General features: G+C 41.0%; 1 long non-coding RNA gene across 2 annotated transcripts; it reads right to left on the reverse strand.

Moving 5' to 3' along the window:
* Window positions 1-16940: 16940 nt before the first annotated feature.
* LOC137522644 (uncharacterized) lies at window positions 16941-18719 on the reverse strand. Of its 2 annotated transcripts, none has more exons than XR_011022374.1 (3): window positions 18620-18719; window positions 17513-17621; window positions 16941-17394 (listed from the first exon to the last, which is right to left on the reverse strand). It is a non-coding gene; the product is annotated as an uncharacterized lncRNA (long non-coding RNA). The 2 variants fall into 2 exon arrangements; XR_011022375.1 differs by lacking the exon at window positions 18620-18719 and adding an exon at window positions 18421-18487.
* Between the last annotated feature and the right edge of the window lie 2604 nt (window positions 18720-21323).

Here is a 21323-nt window from a genome sequence, read left to right on the forward strand (position 1 = left end):
AGATGGCAGCCCCCATGAATCACAAACATTTGCCTGTTCTTTTAAAACTGGGTGGGTAAAACATTATATTACCTATCTATTCTAATTAACATAACTAATGTAACTTAATGACAGTATGTTTGTTTAGGCTGAAGTTCCCCTTTAATCAATTGCTCTCTATCAAGATCGCAAACTTCCTTAGATACGGTTTGCAGGGAATTAGCCTCATATCCCCAGCTGATAATTTTTTTTATCAATTTAGTAGAAGCCGCATCATAATCTGAAGAGGATGAGCAGATCCGCCTGGCCCTCAAAAATTGACCTTTGGGGATCCCCCGCTTGACACAACCTGCATGGAAACTGTCCGTCCTCAACAGATTATTGCATTCAGTGGGCTTGGAGAACAATTTAGGGATCAACTCACCACCTCTTCTGGAAATAGCCACATCCAAATAATTCACACTGACATCAGACCATTCGGCCATAAATTTAATTGTAGGATACATTGTGTTGGCTGCAGCCACCATTGACTCACAACGATCCACTGAACCCTGCCATATTATTAAAATGTCGTCCACAAATTGAAAATATGCCAGAATATCATGGGCATATTCAGGATTGGCCACAAACAAAGTTTTTTCCAAATCTGCGACAAATAAATTCGCCACAGATGGTCCTACAGGCCTGAGGAAGCGGGCTTGGGACCCGTGAAACACGTTGCATAGTTTTATGTGGAGTACTGATTAAATTTATATTTTTCTGGATACCATATATGGTGGTTGTGTCATATATATTGGGGAGACGGATCCACCCCGGTCCCCCAATTTTTTTATTTGGTTTTAATAGACTACTAATTTTTATCCTGCTGGCGCCTCTGTAACTACTACAAATAAACAGAGAGCATTGGGTACATGGGAGACAGAGGAGATAAGGGTATGACAGATGGAGGGGGGATCGGTGTACATAAAGTGTGCAGAGCATACCTGGGTACAGCTGAGGGACAGAGGAGATTAGAATACAGTGTGGAGACAGAGATAATTGGAGAACATTAGAGAAACAGGAGACCAGCATGTGTTAAAGGGAATCGGAAGTGAAAATAAACTTATGAAATAATGCATTGTATGTGTAGTACAGCTAAGAAATAGAGCATTACTAGCATGGACACAAATCTCATATTGTTTCCAGTACAGGAAGGCTTAAGAAACTTCAGTTGTCTGTGCAAAAGAGCTACTCTGAGCTCTCCAACCCAACTTGGTTCGGAGAAAGTCCTATTTTCTGAAGCATTTGTACATCAAAGTAACAGTCAGAGACAGATTTCGATAAGGTTTTACTACAAGGCAGTTCAAAGGGTCATTAGCTCTGCTCTGTTTCATAGTTTAAAATGCAGAGTGTGGTTTGTAATTGCAAATATGATAGAATGATTAAATGTTATTTTAAAAAAAAGCTATATAACTGAAAATAAAATTATGAGACTCTTTTCTTTGCTACTAATGTTCTATTAATTATCTGTACTACACATACAATTCATTATATCATAAGTTTTTTTTTTTTTTTTGCTTCAGTGTCACTTTAAGGGACCAGAGAGGTCTGAGGTATAGGATTTGGATGAAGGCTATTTGGTACAGTAGAAGCAGGGGATTAGGGTGTGATAGATGGAAAAAGGGAAATGGTGTACATAAAAAATACAAAGGATGTAAGGTACAGTAGACAAACAACGGAAATTGAGGCACAATAGTTCAAAGCAGGTAATTTGGGTGCCAGCGGCCGATCGGTAAAATGTGTGCCCTAGAAGACCACAATGTTAACTGTGGCTATTGCACCACCTACTGTCATTTGTGTGCTGTCAGTGTAAAATAAATATCGGTGATGGACACCGCAGATGTCAACAGAGGGAGTATTTAGTGGCGGAAGGCGGTGCTGATATTTGCAGAGATTGAGACAGGGGTGGTAGGATAGTGTTAGGCTTCAGTAGAGAAAGAGTTAGGTTAGGTGACAGTAAAATATTAGTAAAAAATTACCTACATTCTACTACCAGAATTAGCCACTGGACAATAGTAGAATATCTGTAATTTTGCCGATATTCTATAGTGGTTTCCTCTACCGGCCAAATTACCTTTTTTCCTGCTCACCAATAGTTAAAAAAATAGGACTGGTGTACAAGAAATGCACAGGCAGAGAGGGTGTTGTGTGCAGTGTGCGGTCAGGGCATTGCTGTACTATACAATGTAAATCTATGTATTTTTATACTGAAAAAATGTGTTTAACTACCTGCCGACCGCGTCACGACAATCAGCGTAAGGTCCTTGGGGCGTGGTTTGCGGGCGATTGTGCGCAATGATGAGTGCGCATCCCTGCTTGGATGGCTTCAGTCTTCCAGCGGCCGGTTGGAGACTGTTAGACGGTGAAACTATTTACTAGGTACTATTTACTAGGTACAGCACTGCGATCTAAGGCAGCGCAGTACAGAGGATAGCGTGTGACACGGCTGTCCCCTCCAGAGGCATGGAAATGATTGGCTGTCATAGGCTGAAGCCTATGACAGCTGATCACACTGATTGGCGGGAGGGAGGGGGAACCACAAAAATAAAAATTATTTCTTTGATTCTTTCGGGTATCATTGACTATGGGTGTGGCGGGGGCATGATTAGTGGTGTGGCAGGGGTGTGTCTTAAAGTGTCCCTCTTTCCTATCTCAAAAAGTTGGCCGGTATGGATAACTATACAGTGGAGAAACACATAGGATTGGTATATAATAGAGGCATGAAAAAGACTTGTGTTTTAGTAATGGGACAGCTGAGAGCTAATAGTAATAGATACCCAACAAACCCATAGCCCTCATTTAACTGTCGGGTGATGCTGCACTCTGTGCTGCAAATAGCAGATAATTTGAGCATCTGCTGACAAGCCACAAGCATTAGAGATTTCAGAGATTGTGGAGTCTGGACCCTGGAAACAAGACAAATCCATGTAGGAGAAAATTGCAGCAGAAAACTGGATTACTGAAAAGGCACGGCAAGGCCGGTGCTGATAAAAGCACCATATATCCCATCTAATGAGTAAACAATGCGTGACATTTATACTCAGGTTGAACAACAGTCGCCTGTACCGAGGACAGACTGTCTGGTCACATGTAGAGTAAATAGCATGCTGGAGGAGACAAATGGCAGCATATCGAGTGTGCTACGCCCGCAGACTGATCAACAGCATTTCCACAAATGAGGTCAAACATAATTCTGTGATATCAGACTTGCTGTGATAACAGACGACCATATTGGCTTTGTCTTGTGTTCATTTCAAAGAGCTCACACTTAGCTGCAAGAATTAAAATTTATTTAATTTGTTATTCCATATGTCAGTCCATCTGCTTGTGACTCTTCCTGAAATATCCTTCACGGATTCTGAGCATGTCCAGGAAATTTTCCTGGGCAGAACTCCTTTGTGGTTTGGAATGTACAGACAAAAGCTTGCTTTCTGGATAAATGAATTTGGCCCAATTGTTTGGGTTTGTTATGTAAAAATATGCAGAATGTTTACAGCAGGTTGGATGCTGTAGGGTTAATCCATTAAACTCTTCTGGTGCCACTTATGCCAGATTTAACACTTATTTTAACCATTATGCTGGTTTAACTTTATTTCCAAATTCAAAAGAACATATACAGTGAAAAGACAGTTTTGCAGGAATTAAGTGGCTAAATATATGCTTAAATGAACTGATTTGCATAATAACTGCATTATTGTACTACCAAATGATTTATCTGACTTTTACGGCCTCTGCAAGAGCTGTTCAAGGAGAGGGAAATAGTTTTGACTTGCAATCAAATTTCATGTTAATTGTATGCCGCTAGAACCCCAACCGATTAAAATAACTTCCTGTTGATTTTAAATGGTTCAATTTACATGAAATTTGAATCCAAGTCAAAATTATTTGCATGTGCATCTGACCACTGCTAACTTGTGTCTTAGGGACTAATTCAAGACCTATGCACCAACAGAGCGAATATGGCCCCAAAACTAAGGAGCATCACCTGACCTAACCCTCTATTTCAAGAACTCCATCCCCACAGCAGAAGGGATGATGCTCTAAATCTGAATGGTGACATAACCCCCTCTGCTTCAAGTGTTCTAGGTATTGGGTCTTTTTGGGAAACTCTCCATACCTAGTGGTTTGTCCGATCATAGGATTGAGAATACAGCTGGATCTGATAGTCCTGAATTTGTAACAATCAGATGAGCAACCAAACTCCAACTAATGTGTATGGGGTATACATATGAAATCGCCACCGGGAGACTTGGGAGCAGGATACAACTGGTATATGGCTTATTGTGCAGCTGCACAAGTCCCAGCGCAGTTAATTACTGTTCCCCCTCTAGGTCCATATGGATAGTGGGGAATGATGTCATTTGGCTTCCAGCTATTGCTGGAGGCCGAATTACAGTGTTTTAAAAGTAACTTCAGCTCTGTCTTCTGATGGCGCCAAAGTTACTCACTGAGTGGTGCTACAGCCGTAATTCCTATTACAGTCTATGGTGGCGCCGGCTGCACCCAAATCTCCTGTGCTGTTATTACAGTGCTCATGTCTGAGGCTTCATATAAATTGGCACGGTGCGGAAAAGTAAAATTATTAAAGCACACAGGTTGTAATAGTATATTATTCTGTAGTCTTGTGGGTTCTTTAGAAACCTCTGTCTTAATTGGGAACCTTGATTGCAATATGGCTTTTTTCTTGTTGATAGAATGCTTCTCTTTGCGTTGCTTGAAGTCTACTGCCTTTCTTGAAGAGAATCTGTAGGAGATGCATCCTCTTTCAACGCTTCCATTTCCCTGACAGTGTGCTGCTGTTTGTAGACTTAGCTGAGCCATGTGATGAGAGATTAGATGAGTGGTACTCCTGTTGTCCAAGAGGAGCAATTGGAGTGTGCAGGAGTCAGTTGTATACGTTAAGGTGCAGCTCTATATGACTTTGTGCAGTGGCTGAAAAATACAAGACAAAAGAGTGCACTCTATTACAGCTATAAGCATGCAGGGGCCATCCGGCTGTGAAAAGGTCTCGCCTGTTTTTGTTGCTGGAAAGCCCATATGGTATTTAACTAATACTCTATTTTACAGTGATATTTTTCATTAGTAAAATATCTGTAAATGTTAGATGTTTTACTACAGCAAAACCTAACCCTATTCTTACATAGAACCTTCATTCTACGATTCCGAATCTTAACCACCTCCCTGGACGTCTAACCTAGACCCCCACGGCTAACCTTAAACCCCCCCCCCCAGGCATAACCTTAACCACGTCCATGGATGCCTAACCTTAACCCCCCTCTATACATACTAACATACTAACTGTTATATAAAGAGCTTGTGTAGGCTCAATGTACAACTCACACCAGGGCCCACAGCTCCTCAACTACTCAATCAGGTACACTCAATCAGGTGTGCCTCCAGGTATTAGAGGTCTTGAAACATGTTTTCTATAATTTTTCTAGCCAGTAGAATTTTTTAAAATTTTCAAAGTTCGCCTCCCCATTGAAGTCTATTAGTCATGATGGCACTTTGCAGTATATCAGGGTTGACTTCTTTTAACCGCTTCCCCACTGCTGCTATGCATATCTATGCCCCTTAAAACTTCACTTGTCCACTAGGGGCATAGATATGCATATTTGTTTACCCATCCGCTCGTGATAGCTCGTGTGCTCTAGTTTTTTCTGTTGCAATCTTACCAATCCATGATCGGTGAATGGGAACAAGTGTTCCAAAAGCTAATCAAGGTGCCTTAAATAAATGAAAGCTAGCATCAGTGAGATGCCAGTGCTCATTCTCAAAGTGAAAGTAAAAAAACAAGCACAATACTTCTTGTCTACTGTTCACAGTACACAAAAATGAAGTGTGGCGACATCTTGTGGTCAAAAAGTACACATACACCTACATACACTAATATATATACAGTGGTTTGCAAAAGTATTCGGCCCCCTTGAGGTTTTCCACATTTTGTCATTACTGCCACAAACATGAATCAATTTTATTGGAATTCCACGTGAAAAACCAATACAAAGTGGTGTACACGTGAAGTGGAACGAAAATCATACATGATTCCAAACATTTTTTTCAAATAAATAACTGCAAAGTGGGGTGTGCGTAATTATTCAGCACCCTGAGTCAATACTTTGTAGAACCACTTTTTGCTGCAATTACAGCTGCCAGTCTTTTAGGGTATGTCTCTACCAGCTTTGCACATCTAGAGACTAGGGATGGTCGCTGGATTCCGAGGGATTCAAAATTCCATGATTACAGATGGAATTGGGCCAATTCCGATTCTGGCGGTCGGAACGGAATTGTTATAGCTCTAAAACTGAATTCCGCTGAAAAATTTTAAATTCCGCAGAATTTAAATGTATTTCCCCACCTAATAACCTTCCTCCCGGAGGGAGGAGGGTCTCATCTTCCAGGGAATTGTAGTATTTCAAAAGCCAGCTTACATACCTTGGCTGGGAATTGAACCCAGGTCTGAGTGCATGGTAGGTAGCTCACTTCATCACTATACCACCACCAACACTACATGCTGAAGCCAGCCTAGCATGTACCATTATGATATATCCAAGAGAAAAATGAGCTTGCTTAAGGATTTGTAGCATGTCAAAAGCCAACTCACATTGGCCGGGAATAGAACCCAGGCCTACCGCTCTGTAGGCTGCTATCCTAACCATTATACCACCAACACAACACACTACAACACTACATGCTGAAGCCAGCCTAGCATGTACCATTATGATATATCCAAGAGAAAAATGAGCTTGCTTAAGGATTTGTAGCATGTCAAAAGCCAACTCACATTGGCCGGGAATTGAACCCAGGTCTAGTGCTCGGTAGGCTGCTATCCTAACCATTATACAACCAACACTACATGCTGAAACTTCTTGGAGCAGACTTACTTCCTGGGTTCTATTCCCGGCCAATGTGAGTTGGCTTTTGAGATACTACAAATCCTTAAGCAAGCTAATTTTTCTCTTGGATATATCATAATGGTACATGCTAGGCTGGCTTCAGCATGTAGTGTTGGTGGTGGTATAGTGGTGAAGTGAGCTACCTACCACGCACTCAGACCTGGGTTCAATTCCCAGCCAAGGTATGTAAGCTGGCTTTTGAAATACTACAATTCCCTGGAAGATGAGACCCTCCTCCCTCCGGGAGGAAGGTTATTAGGTGGGGAAATACATTTAAATTCTGCAGAATTTAAAATTTTTCAGCGGAATTCAGTTTTAGAGCTATAACAATTCCGTTCTGACCGCCAGAATCGGAAGGAAGGGAGGAGGACAAGGACTAAGGGAACAGTTAATAGGGTCTACGGGCTACCATATAGGATAAACAAGGTTACTTTTGCGATTATTTTAATTTTTCCGGCGGAATACGTAATATATATATATATATATATATATATATATATATATATATATATATATATATATATATATATATATTAAAAAAAGTGACTTAAAGTAAAAAAAAATACGTAAATAGTTACCTGTTATTTTTTTTGCAAATAAAGGCTTGTAATTATTGATATAGTATAAAAAAACACAAGGGAAAAACGATTACACCTTTATTTCCAAATAAAATATCACCATACATTTTACTAGTGACATTCAAGTTTTTCTTGATATTCTCTATAAAATGCATACAAAATAAAATAATTCTAAGAAAAATACCACCCAAAGAAAGCCTAAACTAATAGATCATTTCAGTGCGATAAGTAGCAATAAAGTTAACGGTGAATGAGTGGAAGGGGCGTGATGTGAAATTGCTCTGGTTTTTAAGGGGGAGAAAAACTGTGGTTGAAAAGTGGTTAAGCTCTCATAACGTCGTCACAATGACATATTTTCATGTAACCTAAACTGACCCTTCTTGGTGTCCAAATACATGGTGACAACAACAATCAGTTATGTATTTGCTTTCATTTATTTTTTTTTTATCAAAGACTTTTGATAAAATTTGTACACTGTTTAATTGCATGTCAGTTTTAACTTCAGATTGAAAGTGAAGGGAATGACCATGATGGCTATTATTTGATTAGATATGATGGGATTGCCTTGTTTTTGATAATCAAAAAAACAGAAGTGATCACTTTTCAATTTGAAAAATGGAATGGAATTCAGACAGAAAAAATAACCGGCATTTCGTGTCACGCTTTTCTCGTTGCATACGTGTAATATGTCATGGAACATGGAACACCATTGCAGTATTTGCACCATACATCAAGCTTTTAGACTGTGTTTTTCAAATGTAAGGTGCATGGGGGGGGGGGGGGGGGGGGATGTGTTTAATGTGTTTAAGCATTATTGATAAGATGCAGGAACCTAAACATGAACAAGAATGTGTGCTGACTCAGGGTGAAAAGTGCATGCATTAATGCATACACTAATTTATATTGTGGAGGAGGTCTCATCACGCTACAACCTAGCTTAATGCTAATTTTAACACAAACCTTAAAGCGGAATATAACCCTGCATTTCAACTTTGCTCTAAAATATTATTTACAGCATATTATATGCAAAAAGCATTTTTTTTTACTAGACCAGCATTGGAAGGGTTAAACACAGAGGTTTAAAGGTCCGTGGAGAGATATGCAGAAGTTCAGATAGATACATTCTATTTAGTTACATGTATCTATTGATAAATGTTACACACTCTTTGGCTGTCCTCCAAGCTCCTTCTCAGTCAGAGAGATGAGTCACATTCAACACTTAGATACATTTATGTAAACAAAATGTATCTATTTCAGCTTCGGATGCATCTGCAGAAATCTCCAGGAACTTTAAAGCCCTGTGTAACCCTTCCAATGCTGGTCTAGTAAAAAAATAAATGCTGGTTGCATATAATATACTGTAAATAATGTTTTAGAGCAAAGTTGAAATGCAGGGTTATATTCCGCTTTAATCAATGTTGTTTTTATAACATTGTGTCATTCTGTCATATATGCAGTTTACAAACACCAGTATATATTTACAACTATAAAACAGAGCAGAGCTAATGACCCTTTGAACATTGATGCAGTAAAACATCTTACCTGGCTCTCACCGTTTCTTTGTTGTTTAACTAGTTACAGTTTGTGAGGCAGTGTATTTACACCTCACAGGACTTCATCTAAAGTCCCAGGGCTGTAGATATATGTACCTCACTGCAATTGCTGCTGTGAGCACTCCTGCGCGGTGTCACGCGCGTTCTTGTCGCTGCCCATTAGTACACTGATCAGTAAATGGGAACACAGTTCAATGATCAGTGGCATCAATGAGATGCTACACTATAGAGACAAAGGGCAAAGATTGCCCATGGCGGTAGTCCCTACTCACTTGACCATCTTACCCACATAAAGAATAATGGGTGGGGCCAACCCCAAGACTACAATATTCCCAAAATATATCTAAACACATACGGGTTACCAGCCGCCTTAATATGCCAAGTATCAAAATTTATTAATCAATTAAGGACATACAACATCTCTAATAACACACATATGAAAAGAGCAACCATGATTCAAAAATTTAAAATTGCATATGCAAAGCTAATGTAGCCATCAAAGCAGCAATATTAATTGATATTCCAGCTCAGTAGTGCATATAGAAAATCCCACACATGCACACTTCAAGCATCCCGCGCTTTCATACTGGTGCCATGCAGATAATAAGCGATTTTGGTGGGGGCCCCCTTTATAATTCCACAATCCAGCATACTCCGGGCATCAGCCACTGATAATGGAGTTAAATTATCCCCTCACTCAGTGTCCATAAATTTAGGGCTGAAATAGTAAATACCCCTGGAATTATTATAGTTCATGCATCCATATTAGGGAGAAAAAGGGTAGATCTCACCACAGGCAATTGCTGGCGTCCGTCTAGCTTCTTTGATGCGTATATCACTGTTTCATTCACCACTGTAGGGTAGTCTAAATTGATGTAAGGCCGTTCCATTCGCCCGCTCACCCCAGTGGTTAAGTCACCTCATTCCGAATACAGTCCGGTTAGCTGTTTACTCCGGTAAGGGCAACAGAGGGAAGCAGGACGTCAGACGCTCACCAGCGCGGAAGCGCGGCCCGAAACTCAAGCTGCGTAAATGGAAACACCGTTCAATGATCACTGGCATCAATGAGATGCTGCTGGTCACTGACAAAGTGAAAGTAAAACATACACACACCACTTCCTGTGCACTGTTCACAATACACAAGAGAAATAAAGTGTGGGTGGAGGGCATTTAGTGGCCAAATAGTAAAAATATACCTACATACATCAAATTAACCGGTTCAGCGCCGCAGTGCCGAAAATCTCATGCATCCGAGCAACGTTCACCTCCCATTCATTCGCCTATAACTTTATTGCTACTTATCACAATGAATTGATCTATAGCTTGTTTTTTCCGCCACCAATTAGGCTTTCTGTGGGTGATACATTTTGCTAAGAGCCACTTTACTGTAAATGCATTTTAACAGGAAGAATAAGAAAAAAAAGGAAAAAAATCATTATTTCTCAGTTTTTGGCCATTATAGTTTGAAATTAATATACGCTACCGTAATTAAAACGCATGTATTTTATTTGCCCATCTGTCCCGGTTATTACACCATTTAAACGATGTCCCTATCACAATTTATGGTGCCGATATTTCATTTAGAAATAAAGGTGCATTTTTTCAATTTGCGTCCATCACTATTTATAAGCTTATAACTTTAAATAATATAATAACATATTCTCTTGACATGCATATTTAAAAAGTTCAGACCCTTGGGTAACTATTTATGTTGTTTTTGTTTTGTTTTTTTAATTGTTTTTTTTTTTTTTTAATAAAAAAAAGTGTATGTGGGTAATTTTTGGTGTGGGAGGGAAACTGCTAATTTTAAATGTAAAATAATGTTTTTTTTTAATCAAAAATGTATGTGGGTGCAGTTTACTATTTGGCCACAAGATGGCCACAGTGAAAAAAGTTCTAGATGCGAACCAGCTCGCATCTAGGAACTAAAATGCTGAGGAGTTGTTTCCTGGGGGCAGAAATACCGCGCTCTCTGGAGAGAAAGCGTCGGTATTTCTGCGGGGAAGTTAGATCGGTGAATGGGAATTATATTCCCATTCACTGATCGGGGGGCTAGCGGCGGGCAGCGGGAGCGCACGCGGGGGCGCGCCCGATCGCGCGCACGAGCCGGCGGCAGCACCAGTGCCTATCTGGACGAGGAAACTCGTCCAGATAGGCCGAACTGGTTAAATACAAATACAAAAAAATCCTCATTAATTAACCCCTTTCCTCCCCAACTCTAATAGTTACCAAAATAAAACACTTGTGTATATATAAAAAAGTGAAATTTTAAAAAAATACATAAATAGTTACCTTAGTGCCTCAACTTTTTTTTACCATGTATGTCATGAGGGTATATTACTGTTACTTTTGCAAATAAGGGCTTGTAATTAGTGACAGTAACAAAACTGAAAAATTATACATTTATTTACAAATAAAATATTGTCTCTATACATTTTAATAGGAGATGCATGCTGAAGCTTTCATTCCATGCGATTCTGTCAGACAACTGCTTAGACGGAACCTGCTGGTTTTCCATGACTTACACTCCACAGACAAGTAACAAGCTCCTTGCTTCCAATTGTGATGATTTTGACACCTGGGAGCTTGCAATATAAATGAGACATACCAAAATGAGATCTGCTTTTGAATCCATGGGATACCAGCTTAAATGTGTATTTGTGCCTTGAAGCCGGGAATAATCCGTTACTCCTGAAGAAGTGAATTATACAACTGTCTTGTGCACAAAATGCGTTGAGACATCGAGTATATTTCAGCCATTTTGTATCTATTGCTAATAAAATACATATGGACACTCTGATCCCAGTGAGACCCCACTTTAGTTTATATAGTGGGTGGTCACTATTAGGGAGTAAATTCCATTTAAAAGCCCCCCATACAGGGAGCAATCAAAAAAATGGTATGATGAATTATTATTGCATGTCATACGTATTACTGTGATGACTATATCAGCTTGTGTCTGTTTTAGCTATATGTGTTTTCTCTTAAATATGTTTTATGTGTTTATAATAAAACATACATTTTAGTTATTAGATGATCTGACTCAAAACTCGTCTTAATATATCATTGAAAAGCTGGTTGTCCCCAAAAGCCCTTTATGCCAATATCAAGATTAGCATCTTATGAGGGCCAAAAGGGACATACCTATATAAAACTTGACTTGTTATTATTATTAACCAGGACCTGTTGGTCCCTTTGTATTTAGGGCTTTTTATCAGATTGTAATAGGGACATATTTTAAACATTTTAATAACTGGGACAAACAGGCAAATAAAATGTGTGGGTTTTATCCACAGCAGCAAGTTTTATTTTAAAACTATAATGGACGAAAACTGAGAAATTATGATTTTTTCCATTTTTTTCTTATTATGCCCATTAAAATACAGTTAGAATAAAGTAATTCTTAGAAAAATGTATCACCCAAAGAAAGCTTAATTGGTGACAAAAAAAAAAAACAAGATATAGGTAATTTTGTTGTGATAAGTAATGATAAAGTTATTGGCAAATAATAATTGTCAATGAAAGCTCTGGCTCATAAGGGGAAAAACCCCTTAATGCTTAACTAGTTAAAGGAGTTATCAGGGGTTATTGAAGAAAAGGAGTGCTAATTACCGGGGGCTTCCTCCAGCTCCAAGCTCCCAGGACGTCCCTCGCCGCAGCTCTGTCTTCAGCCGTTTGCCGCAGGCCCATCCCGGTCCCCGGTGATGACGTCAGAGCGACCTCCAGGTCGCTCTGTACTGCGCCTGTGCGAGTGGCGCTGTCAATCATCGCCACGTGGGCCGGAGCGGACTGCGCAGGCGCAGTACTACTGCGCAGTCCACTCCGGCCCACGTGGCGATGATTGACAGCGCCGCTTGCACAGGCGCAGTACAGAGCGACCTGGAGGTCGCTCTGACGTCGTTGCCGGGGACCGGGACGGGCCTGCGGCGAACAGCTGAAGACAGAGCTGTGGCGAGGGACGTCCTGGGAGCTTGGAGCTGGAGGAAGCCCCCGGTAAGTAGCACTCCTTTTCTTCAATAACCCCTGATAACTCTAAGTGCTTCAGAAAACAGGACTATCTTTATCCAAAGTTGGGTTGAAGAGCTCAGAGAAGCGCTTTTGCATAGATAACTGAAGTTTCTTAACTCTTCCTGTACTGGAAAACAATATGAGACTTTTTTTCTTTACTGCTAATGGTATATTTCCTAGCTGTCCTACACATACAATTCACAATCTCCGTTTATTTTTGCTACAGGTTTGCTTCAGGCTTTGGATCACATAGAGCTTACCCGCCCTCTTTCTGTGTTCTCGTTCCAACGTAGTTTTTCTGGAGAAATTTTAGCCACAGGTTAAACACATGCAGCCGTTGAAAGTACTGGTGGTGTCCCTGACTACTTACAAAGACAAGTGGATTTGTACTCAGACAAGTGGATTTGTACTGCTCATGCTAGAGTCTACGCTCGCACATGCGCAGAACAGTCATATAAGTCTTCCATATCACTTAGGGACGCAAATACTTCCAAAAGCCCTCCAAGGAGTCTCAAAGGCAACACATTTGAGCAAGGGACAATGGGGGAACGAGGTAATGGAGAGAGGACTGAGAAGACTCTACGGGGTCCAGAGCCTTCCCTCTACATAGCAGAGTATCCAAGTATTTTTTTTTCAGGTTGCTTTAAGCCCCAATACTTTTGATACTTATCTGTTGGAATGCAGAAGTAAAGAAACTGTGTGTATGAGGAGCGCACCAGGATTACCTGGCACCAAATGAAAATAATGTGAATAATCTATGTCTCAAAACATATCTTCATTTCCCTCAGCAGTTTTCCTTTATGCCATATTTACATAAGGGGAATGCAGTGGGAATCCCAAATAGATAATTACAAAACATGAGGAGATATGAAGTCCATGTTTATTATGTACAGGATGTAATTTAAAGCCAATGGGTACCGGTTTTAAAAACAAAAAGTTAGATACTCACCTAAGGAGAGGGAAGGCTCGGTCCTAATGAGCCTTCCCTCTCCTCTCCCGGTGCCCTCGGTGCTGCGCTGGCTCCCCCGTTCGCGTCCGCCGCCGCAGGGACTTCGGAGGTCTTCGGGAGCACTCGGGCTTCCGAAGACGGGCCGCTCCATACTACGTACGCGCGACATAGAGGGCGCTCGCGCATGCGTAGTAAGGAGCGGCCGCGTCATCGGGAGCCCGAGTGCTCCCGAAGCCTTCCGAAAGCTCCCTTCGGCATACGGAAGTGGCAGTATTTGACCGAACTGGTCGAATACTGCCACGGGGGATCCTGCGCGGGACCGGGCACCCGGGAGAGGAGAGGGAAGGCTCATTAGGACCGAGCCTTCCCTCTCCTTAGGTGAGTATCTGATTTTTTGTTTTTAAAACAGGTAAACATTCACTTTAAGCATATATATTCACTTAAAGCTCTAGTTTACCCTTGTGGATTCCACCAGCAGAAACAGTGGAGCCCTCTGGAATGCACACCCACAAGAGGGTAGCGCTATTTATGACGATTTTGTAATTACTAAGGATGGTCAATGAAATGCAAATAATTCCTGACTGATGCAAAAGTATGCAAATTTATGCAGATTGAAAGTGGATCATTGAAATCCTACTTCAGCTTCATGTGATGGTTCCCTTTTCAAGCTACATAATTCTGCAAACTTCCTTGCTGGAGGGTTAAAATGCATTTTATTGCTAATGAGAATATCTCCTGTGAGAAAACTCAGGAGAAAAGTTAAATATAAGCCCTTATCTGTTTATCTCATGAATTATCCCCCCTTATCTGTCTTATCTCTCAAATATAGTTATCTAAGATGAGGTAATTCACAAGACCTATTTTGTAATACAACTCCATGGTGGCTTTTAAAGTGTAACTGTCGGGCATACAATCAAAAATCAATTCTTTATTTTTATCTGGTGAACATGCTGCTAACCAGGAAATGCAAAAGTTAAAAATCACTCTTGCTTTTCTTCTCCATAAAACATCATTATGTTTTATAGAGAAGAAAAGTAAGAGTGATTTTTAACTGGCTCTTATTTGGTACAGCTGTCCCACAAAGGAAGGTGCAGGGCATGCCCGGTTTTCTTTTTTTCTTCTTTACTTTCCCCTCAGACCTAACTAATGCAGCCTGATTGCCTGAAGCCTCTTTCCCTCCTGTTTTCCCCTCCCACACAGCTGTACCTCTCTGAGTGGCCAATGTTTCTAATGCTGAGACAATGTACTTTTTACTGCAGAGCTGGGTAGGAGTGTCTGAAGACTGACAATGATACACAGACAGAGTAAGGGATAAATTATATCAGGATTGGCTTCAAGATAGACAGAGTCAAAATGAAAAATCCTAAGAAGGATTTTCTCTTTTTTTTTTACTATAAAAAAATCACTAAACTCAAAATGTGGATAGTGCAATACATATGTAAGTAGAGCAAGTATTTATCTATTTACTGTGTATATATGTTTTTTTTTCCTGAGATAGTATGGCTGACAGCTCCTCTTTAAGAACCCGAGAAATAGTGTTGGTGTTCACATTTGGGGTATCAAAATCTGAATATGCAAATACTCCTACACACCACACTGCACCATTTCCATACCGAACAAGTGGACAGGGTCAGGGGGAGTTCACTTACTTGCAATTCACTGCGCTTTCACATCACTTCGATCCTTCCTCCTTCCAAAGCCAAAAGGAGGACGTATTGAATTGTTGTGAAACAAGCTGTGAAGTGCAAGTAGTTAATTCCCCCTGACCCTGACCACTTGTTCGGCATTGAAATAGTGCTGAAATGTGGGGTGCAGGAGGATTCAGGTATTCCGAATTCAATATGCCGAATTCAAACGCCAACACAGTATAAAGTTACAGTAATTAATTATTTAACAGCATATACAGCATAAAGAGAGCCAAGAGAACTATTTGAATCATTTACATACTTTCCATGTTTCCCTCCAAGCAGCGTAAAAATGGGCCCTCCCAACCTCTGCTTACAATTTTACCAAGTATTTCAAATAACATGCTCCCAAGATTTGTGATGCTCTTCTCATGTCCCCCTCTTGCTTTTGGTTGTTGTATTTGCTCTCCAGAAACCAGAACACACACCAGAATTGTGTTTCCTGTTGATTGGTGTTAGAATTACCGAAGCCCTGATTTGGGCACCATTCAGCTGAACAATGAAAGGAAGTAAGAAGACTATGGAGGCTGCCATAATTTTTTTTTTTTAACAACACCAGTTGTTCCGGCAGCACTGCTTGTGTATTTGGCTGCAGTAGTGTCTGAATAACACCAGAAAAAAACATGCAGTTAATCTTGTCAGATCTGACAATAATGTCAGAAACCCCTGATCTGCATATGCTTGATCATGGTCTATGGCTAAAAGTATTAGAGGCAGAGGATCAGCAAGGCAACCAGGCAACTGGTATTGGTTAGAAGCAAATAAGTATGGCAGCCTCCATATCTCTCTCACTTCAGTTGTCCTTGAACTGAGACCAGTTCTAGTCACAAATAGTTTAATTCCCTTTCTGAGTCAGTGGAGATATGCATGATCAGAGAGTTCTCTGCTCAGTAATCACTATTCTGTGTTTGTCTGATTGGCAGGCTATCAGTTACACAAAAGCTATTGGTAAGAATTGATATATTTTCTCTTTTAGTTGTTCCAAAACAACGGCAATCGTTGCAGCCAATTTTTGAAGATGAAAGTTACCATCTCACTGTATTTTTTATGAGAAATATCAATCCTGTCAGCATCATTTATTGATAAAGCAGCTCTGGGCAGTTTGTCCAATAATGTCCACAAGGGTTTGAATCATATGCGATAACCACTTTGGAAATAGCGTCGCCAATTCAGGAAGACACCAACAAAAATCTCAGCAAAGACTCTTTAGTCCGTTCGCATAAGAGATGATTTATTAACAATGTGTGCTGGCTCTCACTATGACCAGAAATACGTTAACTGGGCAATCTTCTTTGCAACAAATGTAGTATTCGGGGCTTTACATGTATCTAAAAGTAAGTGCAAACCACCACTGTAAGACTGTGGAAGGAAAGCATAAGCAGATGTGGGTGAATTTTTCAAGGTGCAAATATGATGGTGAAATAAGGTTAATTTTTTGAACAGTCGAGTGACTCTATTAATTATGTTGCTGTCACAGAAATGCCTTCTTTGAAAAGACTTTGCCCTGAGGCTGTTTTGTGGTTCCTGGGCCTCCTTCATGAAAGTGTTCCTCATGAATGCGGGTGTCAGGATGAATCTCTTTTTCATCTGTGACCCCATCAGACTCAGAAGCACCGCTCTTGAGATTGAACAGATGAATCCACCACAGAATCATTTTCAGTATGTCTTTGCCGAAAGTCCTTATTAATAAATAAAATCTCCTTCATCCTTTTGTGATACATTGTAAAAAACGAAAAACAAGAAAGAAAAGAAAATCACTTCTGTATACGTACTTTCCTTCATGGCGGTAGATGCTTTACAACAACATGACATGACAGTGACCTACCAATAAACATTCCAGATTTGCAGCGGATGTGTTTTACATAACTCCACGCACATCAATTTCTCAAGCTTTATTATCGGGAGCAAGTAGCTGATTTGTGAATAATTAGGAGCTGATTAAATAAAGGAGACGATGCAGTGAGAAAACAGAAAAGCTCAGCAAGATAAGGCAAAACGAAATCGATATCAGTTAATGGTATCACATTGCGATAAGTGGACATATATCTATAAAAACGTAAAAATGTAACTTAGAATGTCAGTTGGCAAGGCAGCAACCAGGCCTACAAAGCAATATAAATAGTATTTTTAATTGCAGCAAGTCACTGTACCCAGGTAAGAATTCATTTTTAAAATGTTAGCATACTTATACTTAAAGGGAACCCATGATGAGAGTGATACGGAGGCTGCTATATGTATTTTATTTTAAACAATGCAAGCTGCCTGCCTGTCCTCCCCATTCTGTGTCTGTAGCAGTGTAGGAGGAGGCGCACAACTCACTCAGCTATCATTCACCTATTGTGTTTGAAGCAGTGAGAAATAAGAAAAGGGGATACACGGCAGTGACAGCATTCCAGATAACTAGAAATTAAGGTGTTGAGGACCCTGGGGTGCCTCTTAGTCTAATAGCAATCAGTGTGTGATGGCTGGAGTGGGAGGGATGGAGGGCACACTTTGATGTCTCAGCCTTGGGTGAGGACCTTGTCCCGGGTCTGCCAGAAGATCAACGGTACTGCCAAGCAACTGGTATTGTTTAAAAAGAAACAAATATAGCGGCCGCCATACCACTCTTATCTCAGGTTCACTTTAAGGGGAATCAAAATAACTTGATACAAGGCTTTGATAACTAATGCAATTTACTTGTATTGGCGATTTTGCTTCTGTCCTATTTATTAATGTCACTGGTTACATTACCAAAATGAGTCATGAAAGCCTGTACTCCATCCATATGTGGTGTTTTTAGAAGAGATCCGCACCTCAGTAATGGGATTGTAATGCTTGTACAGACAGTTACATAACTGTGGAATCAATATGGACAATTCAAAAACACATTATTCAGAGAACAGAACATAGGCTGGTTTACACTGGATGCTAAAAAACTGATGCGTTTCACCTGGTCAGTTGTTCTGCAGCAGTGGATTGTTTTTGTTGAAATTCGTAGATCGGAACTGACCCATTGGGAAACATGGATATTTTTTCACTGGGCTGCACATCTGTTGTCCATTCAGTTATAACAGACAACTGATTCAGTGTAACAGGGATTCAGACAGAAGCAGAGCCGTAAAACAGTCCGATGCACTTGAAATCCTAGGTATGTCTACATCAGTAACAAGGGATTACAGTCTCTCTACTGTTTTTTGTAATCATGGAAACTGTAACAAGAGCAGTGGGAATTTCTGAATAGAAGAGATTCACAAAACCCTAAGGTGAGAGGAATCAGGTGACAGTCGCAGGGATGTCAATCACATAGAGGTCCAAAATATTAGTCTTACTTGCGGGACACATTTTTTTATTAAAATGTAATAGGGAGGAGTATCCAGCGGAACAGGCAAAAATGGCGCACAGCGCCAACAGTATACAAATGGCGCAGCAGAAATATTTATTGTTTTATATGTAAAAAAATGTTAGGCAGCAGGGATCAGGAAAAATTATCTCATTGAAAATGCAGGGGGACTAGTGAGGCAGCGGGGTCGGGGTGGAGAGGCAGCGGGACACTAGGGGGGACACCATGCGGAAACTGAAGCCACATGGTGATTGGCTGGATGCGGGACTCCTGCAAGCTAACTAAGAAGTGAAGGAGCGATCGCCGGCCGGGACAAGGTAATGTATGCCAATGCTACCTAATCCCCCCCTCCACCTCGCTGCCTTTCTCCTCGATTCCCCCCCGCTGCCTAGTGTCTCGCTGCCTCTCCACCCCGACCTCCCGCTGCCTCACTAGTCCCCCTGGTGCACCTTTCCGCTAATAAATGTTTTACAAAATGCTATTTACCGTTTCAATGTATTTACATTAAAACTGTAAATAGCGTTTTATGATCGGCAGAACGGTGCGCCATTTTTCACTCAGCGCCATTTTTAACTGTACACGTATCCGGAGGGCACTCTAAAGACATCAGGTGAAATTCCTGTACGTAACCTCTGCACTGGTGTGTGCTCCTCCAGATAGAAAGGCAGCATGCTGTCATCTGCAGTAAAAGAGAGAAGGAAATGGAGAGTGACAACCTGTGCTGTATGTATACTTTATTCCACAAAATGCTGACAGCAAACCAGAAGTTTTTATTTGTATTGTATGATACCTAGGTGCTTGAATGATAGGGGTGACAGCAACAGCTGTCTCGCTTAAAAAGTAAGCAGTTAAAATCACTTAGGGTCTGAGCCCACTGACACAGTTGTGTCCGCTTTTCATATTTCAGATGCTGAAAAGTGGACAGAAGCGGATACAACTGCATCAGTGGGCTCAGGCCCTAAGAATGGACTAGTCCAACTCCTGTCGGTTCTGTCAGATTTTAACTGCTTACTTTTTTCTCTATAGTACAGTGGTATAGCAAGACATTATGAGGCAATATAGCCAATTTTTCATGGGGCCCTCAGAACTAGGCATTTTTGAGCAATGCCACCTGCCCCTAACCTATAGATATGAGGTGATCGCCAATTTACATTCCCATGCAATGTACACTGTTTATAGTGCTTGGGCTAAGAAACAAAGTCACAGGGTGGAAAGACAAAGGAAAGTTGATAGTGAACATATCAAGTACAACCTGGCCCCCTCTGCTCCAGGGCCCCATAGCAGTTGCTATGGCTGCTATAGCTATTGCTATATCCCTGCTATAGTAGTCCATAAATACAGCTTGGTATGGATGAAAATGGCAAAGGCACTTTGCTTTTAAATGCAAGTCATGAATGTGCACCAACTGTTGTTTTATACAACCAATCACAACAGTTGATGGGGAGGATGCATGCATACATGTGCACAATACAGAAAATTAAGTGCGCATACATACTTTTGCTACAGCATTGTTTGCTACCTTCTTAGCAGTCAATTGCGGACACATTCATTTAGGACTTGTTCACACCTAGGGCGTTTTGTGTTTTTTTTTTTTTGAGTGCTGGCGATTTTTAAAAACGCCCTGAAATCCCTAGTGCAATGAATCCTCATGGGACAGTTTATATCAGCACGTTGTGTCCGCTTTCCGTTCAGCAAAGCGTTGCATGTACCATTTCTGAGCCGATTTTGCTACCATGGAAGGTATGCTAAACGCTCACAAATCGCTTTATCTGTCGCGTTCGTGCGTTTATGAATAAATACATTGTATTTATTATTTTCCAGGTCAAAGAGTTCACTTCCTGACTTGCGTCAGGAAGTGAAAAAACAAATTGCTCTGTAAAAGCGCTTTGAAAAAGTGCTTAACACAAATCAAGGCGCAGTGGAACGCCAGGAGGCGCAAAAAAAATTGCGCTGAAAAAACGCGGCTGTCAGTGATTTCTATTTTAGATGTGAACAAAGCCATTAAAGAGAACCGGAGGTGGGATTTTATTATGCTAGTGGGGCACAGAGGCTGGTTGTGCACACTAACACCAGCCTCTGTTGCCCCATGGTGTGCCTCCAAGACCCCCCTGCGCGCCGCTATACCCCCCCCCCGCAGTGCTGGCGACACACAGCGTGTCGCCAGCACAATGTTTTCCTAAGCGCTGTCTCTCAGCGCCGCTCCTCCGTATCGGCACTACCCGCCTGTGTCCCTTCCCTCCCGCTGATTGGAGGGAAGTGACGCGGGCGGGTAGCGCCGATATGGAGGAGGTGGGGGAGTGGCGCTGACAGACAG

The sequence above is a fragment of the Hyperolius riggenbachi genome, chromosome 6 (genome assembly GCF_040937935.1).
Source record: "Hyperolius riggenbachi isolate aHypRig1 chromosome 6, aHypRig1.pri, whole genome shotgun sequence".
NCBI lineage: Eukaryota > Metazoa > Chordata > Amphibia > Anura > Hyperoliidae > Hyperolius > Hyperolius riggenbachi.